Below are 14,334 nucleotides of genomic sequence, written 5' to 3'. Positions count from 1 at the left end.
AGAAAAAAAAAGAAATAGATTAGAAATAGATGAAAGACCATATGCAAGAGCTTGGACTTACACTCATAAAGCGCAGAAAGACTTAGGAGAACAAAGAAAACGAAGAACATAACATTGAACTTGGGAGTTGCCATGGATGAATATAATTTGCAGTGAAAAGTGTGATCTAGGATGGACTTTATATAACACGCATTTGAACATCTATGAGACAAGGCCAATTTAATTTAGCTGTAATCCACCAAATATCTCAAAAATTAAAATCTTGATTCTATGTGATCTTATAAATAATGAATTGGATTCTTTTCTTAGTGAAGCTTGTGAGCTTGCTTAATTGCATTGCTGCAAATACATGACAGTGAGGTGGGAAGCAAGATGCGATCCACAATTCATGTAAGATAATTAAGATCAGAGGAAGGTGGTATGAATTTTACATCAGTTTTTTGGATGCAAAATTTGCACTGCCAATGAGACAAAGTCTGTGTTTGGTTGCAATGCAAATAAATTTGCACTGATGCAAAATTATGGTAAATTATGGTAATGTAAATTTTGAAATATTTTTGTTTTAAATTTCAGTTTATCTTGTTTGATTGCAGTACAAATGAAGTAAATCAAAACCTGAAGTAGAATAAATCAAGACCCATAACAAAATTAAACAAGAATTTGCATATTTTTCATTTGCATTCCCATGCATTTGTTTTAGTGCAAATAAAATTACACTGCAATCAAACACAGCCAAAAGTTTACATTAAATAGCAATATCAAATTAAACTAGGAGACAAATTTATATTTAGTTCAGATTCGTATTGCAAACAAATAGCCTTAAGGAAAAATTTTCAACTCGCAAATATAAAGCTGATGACATCCCCTATTTAATGCACATAAAATATTTTAAATAAAGAATCAAAGTATAGAATATTAATACATATTAGAGGAGATCTCATTGATATTATTACAGATATTTGGAAAACTAAAAGATTGGAAGAAGTTTCATTTCCATTTACCTTTTTATTGTTTCGCCAACCCACTTTTACTTTTAACATTAGTTGGATTATAAAGATATGCTTTGGTGAAAAAATAGAAAAATCAACAGTTGAAGGACAGGGCTGTCCTCCCACCTCAGCCTCTTTGAATCGGTTATCCAGAGCACCTTGTCAATATTATCATCCTTTGACTTCTTAGGGAGTTAAGACAGTTGTCAATATGCAGTTGAATTAGTTTGGTTGAACCAAAGCTACCCTCCCAAACCAGTCCTTCGTATCCACATTTTTTTTCTCGTAGAAAATTAACATTATAAGTAAAGTATTCACATGAAGAAGGGTCTCATAATCTTGTTTTTATTTTTATATATATATATATATATATATATTTTTTTTTTTTAAGAATGTATATATTAATAACATGTATCAACATGGGATGAGATTAATTTTATGGATGAGATAAAAGCTGTGTAACCAATAATAGTGATCTTTCACAAGTAGGAATGGCAACCGGGTGGGGAGCATTTTCCAATCCCCGTCTTCGTGAAAATTCTCATCCCTGTGCCCATCCTCATTCCCGCTAACAGAGATAAGGTTATCCCCATCCCCATTCCACAGGGATTTCCACTTAGGAATGGCAACAAGGCAGGGATCATATTCCCTGTCCCACCCCCGGTTCTAAAATTAACCCCCATCCCCGTTCATGATCCTTGATAGGGATAAAATTTGTCCTCCATCCCCAATCCCCGATGGGGATGGGTTTCTCGTGGGGACCCAAATCCCCAAACTTCTTCTAGATAATAGAATTTGTTTTGAAAAATAAATTTACTTAAAATAAAAAATTTAAATTATAAATAATGTTTTAAATATGTTTTGATATATATATATATATATATATATATATAAATACTATAAATAATACAAATAATATATATTTAATATAAATAACATTTAAATATGTATAAATATAATTGGGGTCGGAGACCTTAATTCCCATCCCAGACCCCAAACCCGGTTGGGGATTCCTATTTATCCCCATCCCCATCCCCAACCCACCAAAACAATCTCCATCCCTGACCCCATTGGGCCGGGTAAGTTGGGTACCCGTTAGGGATGGGGAAAATTGCCATGTCTATCCCTAATCCCTGTGATTATTTATAATGTCAATCATTTTGTTTTAGTTTTTTATTTTTTTAAATATAAAAATAAAATAATTAAAAATTATAACCATATTGGAACAAACATATTCAACAATATTATTTCTAAAAATATTAACATATAGACACATATATACATATATAAATGTACATATGTGTACGTATATACATATATTAGCGGGGATCCCATAAAGCAGAGAGCTCTCTCCCCATCCTCACCCCAATCCAGCTATGAGGATGAAAATTTCCCCATCCCAATCTTCGTGGGAGAAGACCATCTTCACCCCCACACCATTCGGGGTGGATCCCCACGAGGATCAGGGAAATGGGGAAAATTGCCATCACTATTCACAAAAGCTATAAAGTATATATGGCCCACAACTCAATCTCTCACTTTGCATTCATGTAGAGGTGTGACATGGGCCAGGCCAAACTAGCACAGCCCGCTAGCACAGACCACGCTAGTCAGTTTAAAACATGCCAAAACTCTAAGAAACCAAATTTTAGCCCAAATGCCCATAAATCAACCGTTAGATCTACATGATTCCCTTTCAATGGTCTTGATTATGCTACATCACCATACTTGATCCCCAATCAAACTCCATAACATGAAGCCAAATCATCAAACAACCAATCGTACAAAATTTCAACCCTAAATTATTGGATTTTGACAATCATGCATCAGAGATTCTATTTCGACATCTATAACACTACGACACTCCTCGAACCAAAACCCACGATCTGTACATACCTAACATAATCAAATCCTTCCAACAGCCTCATAATCGAAATACGTACCTACCCACCAAATTTTATCCCAAAATTTCCTTGTTTGACCCAACATTAAGCTTTGATTTTGTTATAACGAATCTAATTGATCAAAAGCTCACCTGTCACGAATCTCCATTATCCAAGCTTTATTTGACCAACCAAACCATGCCATTATGTTCATTAGTCCAAATAACCCCAACACAACAAATTTCATGACCAAACACCTCCATTTGACCATTGAAAAAGTAAGATTTTGCTTTGGGCACTCTCATTGATTGAAAAAGCATAAGCTAAGACCATGATCTGAACTAAAAAATCAATCTACACCTTTGATCAAATATCCATCACTTCCATTTGATTTAAGTTGTTCAAAAGTGTCAATCCACCAAATTTCATCCCAAAATTCCCCTTTTTGACCCTTTATCAAACAAAGATTCTATTTCTATAAATATCATTGACTCGAATTTGTCAGCCATAGATCTCAATCATCCTGAGCATATTTGACCAATTAGACATCACCACTGTGTTAAAAAACCTAAAAATCCCCAGCACATCAAATTTCATGATTAGATTCATCAGTTTGGCTGTTAAATTAGAAAGATTTCATTTCGACGCACTAGATTAAATTGCCACATCATCTCATCTGTCCCAACTTGAAGTCCCAAAAGGGTGATAGATGATGCCAAACCCATTCTTGACACATTAGAATACTTGGACCAATGAAATAGAGGCTAATAGATCCAAAAAACCCCAAAACTCAAATTTAGGTTTTTTGTCACTGTTAGCCCCAAATACGGAGATGCAACGTCTGACACACCCCAAACTCCCATTAGAAACACAAAACCCATGAAAGCCACCCTTAAATCAAAGAAAATGTTTCAGACCAGATGCTCTTCCCTTTCTTTATAAATACTAATCTAATTTGACCTCAAGGGGGGGGACTAGGGGAGAGAAGAGGGAGATAAGGTGGAAACCTAAGGGAGGCTCCCAGTGAGAAAGAGGGAGGAAGAGAGTAGTTTCCTAATTTTGGTGATACACTCATTCTACTTGTAATCCCAAAATCTCTAAAGCCAAGCTCAAGCCTCATCTCCTGTCTTCCAAACTTAACATCAGAAACGCTCAGCTCAACTCCTGCTATACTCAAGTTTCATTTAAATTCCTCCTAATTGCTAGAAAACTTTTGACAATGTACATATAATAAGTAAGTTTCTTTTAGTTTTTCTGTGTTGTTAGATATTCTGAAATGTTGGGAGAACCATCATTTGCAATTTCTTATTGATTGAGAATAAAGGCAGAGAGGTGACGGTCTTAGGGAGATTAGTGCCTAAGACCCAATAACATCACCTCAAAATTAGTCTTAGGAGAAGTTGAAAATGTGTTCCTCCAGATTTAAAAAATTCTTGTAATCATTTTTGTTTTGCTCCAAAAGAAGTTGAGCCTGAACAACTCCCATATTGGGTTGCTACAACAGTTTGGAGAGAATGGTGCCTAATACCTTCCCTCTCCTAATCCTTGGGATCCAAAATCTCTTGGTTATGTGCCTTTTCCATGGAGGACTGAGTCACTATCAAAGACTTAAATTGAGTTTTTAAATCTAAAAATAATGGCCCATTTCCTCTAAAAAATTGGTGGTGACTCCATCTCTTCGAATAGGCCATGAGCCACCCGGAGCTCACAGATGGCGACACCACTGGGAAAAACTAGAACCATTACTAGGTGTTGTTTAGACTTAGTTTCATTCTTTTATTTTGTTGGTAAGTTTAAGATTTGCTGGATTTCAATTCAAAATCGCACCTCAAGAAGGTGGGGCATGATAAAATTTTCCAATGCAATTCAAAACCACATTTTAACATTCTTTAGTGTGGCTGACCTCCTCCTTGTATGCCCAAAACCATCATTCGGCCAACTCGCACCTAAAGCTTCACCCAAAACTATACTTTTGTCAAAATCACAACTAGAGTCTCACCTAAAACACTTCTCCGAAATCAGACCTCATTTCATCTCTATCATAGCTTAAAAGTGCAAAACCATACCTTTCCTTAGTTTCGTCGCACTTCAAGAATCCAAAAAGAACCTTCCTAGAAGCTCATCACAACTCAGTTCAATCTTATCATAACCTAGAAGCCCAGAATCACAATGTAGTTCAATCTCATCACAATCTAGAAGTTCATTGAAACTCAATTCAATCTCTTAACCCAGAAGTTCATTACAACTCAGTTCAATCTCATTGCAACTCAATTTAATCTCATTGCAACCTAGAAGCTCAAAATTGCAACTTAGTTCAATCTCATTGCGACCCAGAAGCTCATCGCAACTCAGTTTAATCTCATCATAACCCAAAAGCTCAAAATCACAACTCAGTTCAATCTCATTGCAACTTAGTTCAATCTCATCACAACTCAGAAGTTGCTCATCGCACATTGGAACATACCCGTCGCACTGTATTTCAGTTTTTTCACACCTCATTACACCCATCTATCCCTTCCCGCGCCCTATTATCACCTTGTACCCTCTTTCATAGCACCCTTTTTTTTGGGTTTTTTCTTCTCCCCATCTTTTCCTTTGATAATCTCTCAAAATTTATAGTTTTTGCTTTTTCTGACACTGAATATTATTAGCCTAGTTTTTAAATAGTAATAAATTGCTTTTGTTCCTTTTTCTACTCTTTCGTTTTCTTCATTTTAGTTAAAAATGCATCAAGAAAGAGTAGGGTGCTATGTTTTCTTCATTAGAAGTAGGATAAAAAATATGAAGCTTGAACTCTTTTAAACCAAAAGTAACACCTAAGTCCAAATTTCCAAATGTTATCCAAGTCTAAGCTTGATCCCAAGTAAGCTTCAACATATCAAATCAAAGCGAAATAACAAAAATAATAGATAAAAAAAATCAAAACCAATTAAACAAATCAAAATCAAATCTACAAATTTCATTTAAGATTCAAAATATAATAATAAAAAATAAGGATAAGAAATTTAGGAGTCAAGATCAAAATCAAAACTATAATTATCAGAATCTGAAACTCTCAAGTGACCATCTTCCAACTCCAAGTTTTTGTTCCCTATCTTAGCTAAGTAAATGCATGACTCTACGAGCTTATCTCTTAAGAGGTAGCATCAAATGGCCATTTTGATTCCTTTCATTATTTGCCCCATGTCTATCTCTTGGTTAAATAGATGCATGACTCTATGATCTCAGTTCTTGAAAAGTAACATCAAAAGGCCATTTTTGACCCTTTTAATTATTTGCCCTATGTTTATCCCTTGGCTAAGTAGATGCATGACTTTATGAGCTTAACTCTATGACTTCAGCTCCTAAGAAATAGCACCAAAAGGCTTTTTTTTTTTTTGCCTCTTCTATCCTATGCCCATCTCTTGGCTAAGTAGGTACCTAACTCTATCAAAACACTACCTTAACCCATCCTATGTATTCAAATTCCAGGAGGATCTAGTAGATATATATGGGAAAGGGTCTAACCCTCCCATAACCAATATCAAAGGATGCTTCACACCCTCAAATGATCTTAGACCAAGTCGATGTTTAGTTCTATGAGTTACTCTTGAGAAACAACATCAAAATGCCACTTGGACCTCCATACCTTCAAAACTCCGGGATGTCAAGTAGGTACACATATGGTGTAGGGATTAATATTCCCTTACCTAGTGTCACAAAGACATTCTTATGATCCTTCATAAACTTTCGAGCTTAAATATCTTTCAATCTCTTCTCTAAACTGAGTGCATATTCAACCTAATGAGTTTGGTATTAGGGAGAAACATAGGAAAGGTTGTTGTTTCATAAACATGAACTAATTACTCTCAGCATTTCCTTCAAATCTTAACATTTTCCAAAACCCAAGAGTATTTTCTAAATTAGAACTTGATCCTAAATACAACACTAGTTTCCTAAGTCCCAAAATTAACAATAAAATGAGGAAAAAGAACCAATGTACCAAATAGCATCAAATCCCAATCCATACCTATCCACCAAATTTTATCCAAAAATTCCCTTGTTTGATCCAACATCAAGCTTTGATTTTGTTTTGACGAATATTTTTGATAAAAAATTCACCAATCATGAATCTCCATCATTCGAGCCTTCTTTGACCAATCAGACCTTGCCATAGTGTTTAGAAACCCAAATAACCCCAACACAACAAATTTCATAACCAAACACCTCTATTTGATTGTTAAAAAAGTAAGATTTTGTTTTGGGCATTTTCATTGATTGGAAAAACATAAATTAAGACCATGATCTGAACTAAAACAATCAATCTACACCTCTAATAAAATATTCATCACTTTCATTAGATTCAGGTGTTCAAAAGTGCGAACCCACTATATTTCATCCCAAAATTCCCATGTTTAACCCTATATCAAACAATGATTTTATTTCAACAGATCTTGTTGGCCCAAACATGTCAGCTATAAATCTCAATCATCCCAATCCTATTTAACCAATCATACATCACCACTATGTTCAGAACCCCAAAAATCCCTAGCACATCAAATTTCATGACTAGATTCATTTATTTGACTATTAAACTAGAAATATACTATTTTAACACATCAGATTAAATTGCCACATCATCTGCCCCAAGCTGAAGTCGCAAAAGGGTGATGGCTAATGCCAAACCCATTATTGACCCATTAGAATACTTGAAATGAGCCTAAGAGATCCAAAAAGCCCAAAAACCCAAAGACACCCACACTTAAAATCAAGAAAAGACAAAATAACATTTGAAAGTTCATTAAGTTTAGGTTTTCTACCACTGTCAGCCCAAAATACGGGGTGGCATGCCCCAAGCTCCCATTGGATGGACAAAACCCATGAAAGCCACTCCAAATCAAAGAAAATGTTTTACTAAATAGGTAAGCTTGATTGGACACCTATTTCTTTTAAGAATCTTTACCTATTTTTGTGAAAAACCTCTATTGAATCCCAAGCATTGTAACTGAGCAAATTCAGACTAGACCCCCTCCCTTTCTTTATAAATACTAATATAATTCGAGCTCAATTGTGGGGACTAGGGGAGAGAAGAGGGAGACAAGGTGGAAACTTGATGAAGGCCCTTAGAGAGAAAAAGAGGAAGAAAGCAATTTACCAACTTTTGTGATACACCCATTCTACTTGTAATCCCAAATCCTTGAAGCTAAGCTCAAGCATTATTCGTTCTCTTCCAAACTTAACACCATAAATGCTCAGCCTAGCTCCTGCCATGATCAATTTTCATTTGAAGTCCTCCTAGCTGTTGTAAAACTTTTGACAAGGTACATATGAAAGGTATGTCTTTTTTAGTTTTTCTAGGTTGCTTGGGGTTCTAAAATGTTGGGAGAACCATCATTTGCAATTTCTTCTTGACTGAGAATAGAAGTAGAGAGGTAAGGATCTTAGGGAGATCTATACCTAAGACCCAACAATGTCACCTCAAAATCTGTCTTAGGAAAAGTTGAAAACGTGTTCCTCCATATCTAAGAAATTCTTGTAAACATTTATGTTTTGCTCTAGAAGAAACTAAGCCTGAACAACTCTTATAGTGGGCTGCTATAGCATCTTAGAGAGAGGGGTACCTAATACCTTCTCTCTCCCAATCCTTAGCACCCAAAATCTCTCGGTTATATGCTATTTCCATGGAGGATGGAGTCACGATCAAAGACTTAAATTGAGTTTTTTAAATTTAAAAATGAGGGCCCATTTCCTCTAAAAAATGGGTGGCAACTACATCTCTTTGAGTTGGCCTTGAGCTTCCTGGAGCTCACAACAATCACTAGGCCAGGTTGGGCCATACCGATATGAGCCTTCATAGGCCACAAACCAGCATAGCCCAGAGGCTATAAATCCTTAACCTAGCTAGGATGAGGTTCAAGTTGTGTTTTACAACTTTACATGGGTTCTGATAGATTAAACTTAAGTAGTTAAGCTATGGTTGTACTTTCATATCTACATTCTAACATGTTGCACTTCTGGGGATATATGTAGGAAATTACCTTTTATTATTTTATTTTCTTTTATTTTTCAAATAAAAATAAAGTATTTTTTAATAAAAATAGATTTTTATTGTTCAGTCCACATAAATTTTTATCAGTTTGTACAGTTAGGAATAGTGGCGAGTGGGGGAATCCATTACAATTCAATGGGAGTGGTGTAACATAGGTGTGGGTGTGGGACAATACATGGAGCCCACACTAAGAGGTTAAGTGATTATGGGCCCATGTATTTTATGACTGATGTGGTATTGCAATTGGTTCCACAGCCTACTAAGCAACTATATATTGCACTTAATTAATATTATCTCTGGCCATTTTAACCCTACTAAAATGAGGCATAATTCACTACAGGAAAATGGGGCTATAGCTACGGCACTTTAGCTATGGTCAAAGAAAATGTGGCTAAAACATGGGATATAACCACAGACAATTTGATGTCCGTGGCAAAAAGTTGACCTTTAGCTACGAAAAATTTGTTCATAGTTAAAAGTTATTCTATTCGTGGTAAAAAAGTTAAGCTTTAGCTATGGACAATTTGTCCGTGGTTAAAAGTTATTTTGTCCATGGCTAAAAGATAGCTACAGTCATTTTATTCATGGCTAAAGAGATATTTATCACTATAGACATGGATAACTAAAATTCCGTGGCTATTACTACGAAGTTAATCATCTTTAGCTACATTCATTTTATTCCTAGCTCATAAATAATAACCATATAATATTCATTTAAAATATTTATTATTTATTATTTATTTTAAAGTAAATGAATATAATTAATAATAAATAATTAACAAATTATTAGCTCATTACTATTGCATAACAATAATAATTAATGATTGTTATTTAATAATAATTAAACTAGAAAATAAATTATTAAAAATTTGATAAGTAAATTAATAAAAAGATAACAATTTCTAAAATAGAAATAAATAAGTATTAATTATTATTTGATTAATTAAAACTAATCATCAAAAATTAATTTAATTATTTAAGTAAATTAATAATTAATAGAAACTAATAAATTAAATATGAAAAACCACTAATAGCAAATTAATTAATTACTTATGAATAAAAATAATATTGACAATAAAACTAAATTGTTTAAATTCAAAAATAAATTATTAATAAAGTAAGTTATACAATTTAGATAAATAATTATTAATTAAATAATAACTAATAATTTATTTAGTAAATTAATACTTATTTAATAAATTATTTCAACCACTTTACCATTTTTTTGCCTCAGAGTGTAATTTTTAACCCTATGTGTTTTAAAGTGAAGGCACCCTTACCTTGCAATTTTTGCCATAAAAACAATTGTGATCATTTTAGCAAGTTGGAAAATTTCACTATTGGGCATAGATTTTGTGTTCAAGCCCTGGCCGAGGCTCAAGCCCTCATTAGAGCCCTAAATTTTAGGGTTGGGCATAGGTTTAATACTTTAAACCCGCCTTGGGCTTAACTTGACCCCACATATATTTAACTATATGTATATTATAGATAATATATATGTTATTTTATATTACATAGAAATAGGGTAGTTAATGGGTCAAGTTCAACCCGACGAACCCAATGTTCATGAACTGATTAGGTTGGTTATGGTTCTAGGAATCGAAATCAATGAGGTGACTCTGGCTCCGGATATATTGTCCCGATTATTATCGGTTTGAACCTGGTTTCACCTAGTCCTGAATTGATTCAAACACAACCCAACTATTTATATTAAATGCATAATACATTAAATTACTTGATTTTTCCATCCACCCATCGAAGATTCCATTTTGATGAACCATATGTTATGACTAAAACCCATGATCCAAATCTCAACCTTAAACCTACAGTCCAAATACTCTAGACATGATCAAACATTCATCAACCTCTCGATCAACCATCCATCAAATTTTAAATCTCAAAATAAGCATATCACCCTCTATTTAAAAAGATTCTAAATAAATAATTCTTACTAGTGATCACTCTCTTGAATTCAAGATCTCCCTTGTAACATAAAATCTAACACCTCCAAACCCATCAAAACATCCATCAACCCCTAATTACCCACCCATTGAATTTTAGGCATAAAATCCCCATTTTACCCCTCTTACAAAAAAGATTCGGATTTGAGCTCTTTCATCATTCACTACTCTTAAAATCAAAGATTTACATCATGACACTTCTTCCAAGGCCTCCAAACCTTATCAAAGTCTTTCTTAAACTTCTGATCACTCATCCACTAAATTTCATACCTAAAAATCTCATTTTGTCACTCTTATGGAAGAGATTCTGATTTGAGCCTTTTTATTAGCCAAGCCACCCATATGTCAAATTCCCTCGATTTGAACAGATTTGAACTAATCAAATTTTATCAATTCATCCAAGGAATTCAGAAATTTGATCCTACAAAATTTTAACTCAAAATTCCTTGATCTGCCCATCCATCTAACGAAAATTCCATTTCAAGCTTTCTCGCATGCCGAATTGCTGTGTCACAAATTCCGTCAGTCTGAACACATTTGAACCAATCAAACCTCAAAAATTTGTCCAGGCCCATTAGAAACACCATCCTGTCAAATTTCACTTTAAAATTCATCCTTCTAGTAAAGGTTCCATTTTGAGCGTCCTTATTGGTTATATTACCCGTATCTCTGATTCCCCGATCAAACCATGCAAATTTGTCCAGTTCCCTCAGAAATCTCATACTATTAAATTTAAAGTTAAAATTCGTCAGTTTACCCCTCATTGAACAAAGATTTTATTTTGAGCTTTTTCATCAATGGGAATGTTTGTACCTCAAGTTCCCTTAATCCAAGCATCGTTAGGCCAATATGACCCCACCAATTAATCTTGAATGCCCAAAAACCCCACATCTCCGTCCGAGCAACTGGCGGTGGCAACCCGCAACCCTCTACATCTCCGTGAAACCCTCAGCCCTCTACTATTCTCCCTTACAAGGGAACTGTTCACTCTCTTCCTTCCTTCGACAAATAGCGTCAACGGCGGCAAGTTTCCTCCTGTCACTGTTTTTCTCCCATTTTTTTCTCTCCCTTCCCTTTTCTTTATCTGTCACTCTCCTTTTTTTCTCACCTATTTTCTCTCTCTCTCTCTCTCTCTACTTTTCCTCTCCCTTTTCTTCGGATCTGAACACATCCCCTCCCTCTCTCTTCCTCTCATTTTCTCTCATTTTCACTATTATTCTCCATCATCGTCTTCTTCCTCTTTTTCTCTTCATTTGGACCACCTCCCCTGTTCTTCTCTCTATCGTTGTAACAAACGTTCCTTGTTAACTATTTGTTGTCTCCACCAGCTACCTCTATCACTTCCGAACCCAACCTCCTCTCTCTCTCTCTCTCTCTCTCTTCTATTCCCTCGTCCCTTTTTCTTCGTCCTTTGTATATCATCTCTGCAGAATCGGAAGCAAGGTCGTTTACTACCTCCCCAATCGGAAGCAAGAGGGACCAAGAGTAGCCGAGTTCATTGGTACGCTCTGCCACTGTGTTGCACTCACAGCCATTAACCATCTCCACCGAAACGAGCATCCAACGTACTGCATAGGAGGCAACATTAGGGAGAGTCAAACTTTCTCCCATCAAACGGTCTATCTCCTTTTCACTAATCTCCATAGAGATTGTATTGTTTTAACTTTGAAATTTGAACCCTTTGTATACATATATATTGTCGTCTGTCATTCTAATTTTTGCACTTTTTTAATTCTGATTTCCGCTGTTAGTTTTGTTATATGCAAACCATGGCAACATAATATTCATGTCAGTTAAATGTCATCTTATTCTTTATCTCATCCATATCGTATGATTGCCGCTTTGAATTTTTTTTTATCCCATCACCCACTAAGTCAGCTGATTTGATTAATATAGTTATTTTATTTGGCTTTGTCTTTATGTTATCTAGAGGATTAATTTTGGCCTAATTCTTTTAGTTGAATAAGTTGCAAGACAATAAAATTAGTCGGTGTTACTTTCCTCGTTATTTTTTCGTTTTAGCAATTTTGATTCAGACCCTCTTTTGATATTAATGGTGGCTTCGCTGCATTAGCTAATTGATTTCTTATCTTCGCTTGTTTGTTATATCACCTAACAGCTTTGTCTCCTTGACATTGAGTCTGTATAACGAAAAATTAAATGTTCTTATGGAGTCTGGTTTCATTCGCATGGGCTTCCATTTATGATGTTTATTTGGTCTTACATTTCTATATTCTTCTGTCTCCTGGTTTATTTTCTTTACTTTCTTATACTTTTACTTTCTAGCTAATTGATTTCTGCTTCTTTTTTTTTTTTTTGTAATTGTTCACTTGGATTCATCACATTTTAGCATACCAGCATTGAGTTAAACCCCATTGGATGCTTTGTTTTCATGCCATTTCAGTGATGTGTTGTTTCAACTGATAAGAAAGTTGTGTTCTAATTAGTTAGACCTCTTAGTATATCGACAATCATTTATCGTAGAATAGTTGATATTTTGTATTTTTGTAGTTTGAAAAAATTACTGGGGGAAGGACATTTGATGTTTTTTGTTGCCTAATTCATGATTTACTTGTTAACTCTTGTAGGTTTAAAAGGAAGTGGTATAACATTAAAGCAGACATTATTGGTGTTGGATGCATGAGCAAGGCATTGAAGATTTATTTTTCTTGTTGAAAACAATTATTCATGTATTCTTTACAAAGGACAAATGTACTTTTGTAATAGCATTTTATAAGTTGAATAAAAATATATTTGTTTATAAATTATTATTTATTTGTGTAGCATGGGAACAAAGAGTATTTACATAATCATTGCTATTATATGCCTTTAGCAATGCTTATTTAACATTAACTGAATATAGCAATTGTGTTATAGCAAGGGTTTTAAATAAAAATCATTGCTTCAGATAACTTTTAGCAACGGTTTTGTATTATAACTGTTGCTCAAAATATATTGTAGCAATAGTTTTCATGGTGAAATGTTGCTATAGATATCATTTAGCAACGGTTTTCTTATTGAACTATTGTTATAAGTGTCTTTTAGCAACGGTTTGTTATAGGTATCATTTAACAACAGTTTTAGAGAATAACAGTAGCAACATATCCACCAATTTTATCTTTTGCACTCTTTTAGCTACGGTTTTGTCTGTTGCTATGACCATTTTAACAATGGTTGATCTAATGTCCATAGCAAGAGATTAAGACTGTAGCAATGGTTATATCTGTTGCTAAATGATGTCTCTATCAATGGTTTTATTTATCCATTGTCACAACCGATTGCCACGATGGAAGAAGCATCGGTTTTGTATTCATCACTAGTCCGTTGCTATAGATCTTTAACAACGGTTTCAAGGACTTCTCGCAACGGTTTTGTCCGTTGCTAGAAGTCAAATTTCTTATAGTGATTATTTGTTAGACAACCCCTAATACAGCTAAGAAATTCAACAAATCTGTGTTAAGACGAGCAGTAGT

The 14,334-nt window shown here is 34.4% G+C and overlaps 1 long non-coding RNA gene across 1 annotated transcript; it reads left to right on the top strand.

Moving 5' to 3' along the window:
• The first annotated feature begins 12,094 nt into the window (after positions 1-12,094).
• LOC148846422 (uncharacterized) lies at positions 12,095-13,626 on the top strand. The gene is made up of 2 exons (XR_016102519.1): positions 12,095-12,478; positions 13,450-13,626. It is a non-coding gene; the product is annotated as an uncharacterized LOC148846422 (long non-coding RNA).
• Positions 13,627-14,334: the final 708 nt, after the last annotated feature.

The sequence above is a fragment of the Nelumbo lutea genome, chromosome 7, assembly GCF_056320005.1.
Source record: "Nelumbo lutea isolate HS-2025 chromosome 7, American lotus-T2T, whole genome shotgun sequence".
Taxonomy (NCBI): domain Eukaryota; kingdom Viridiplantae; phylum Streptophyta; class Magnoliopsida; order Proteales; family Nelumbonaceae; genus Nelumbo; species Nelumbo lutea.
The sequence above is the reverse complement of the archived record's forward strand: the minus strand, read 5'-3'. Positions and strand labels throughout refer to the sequence as shown.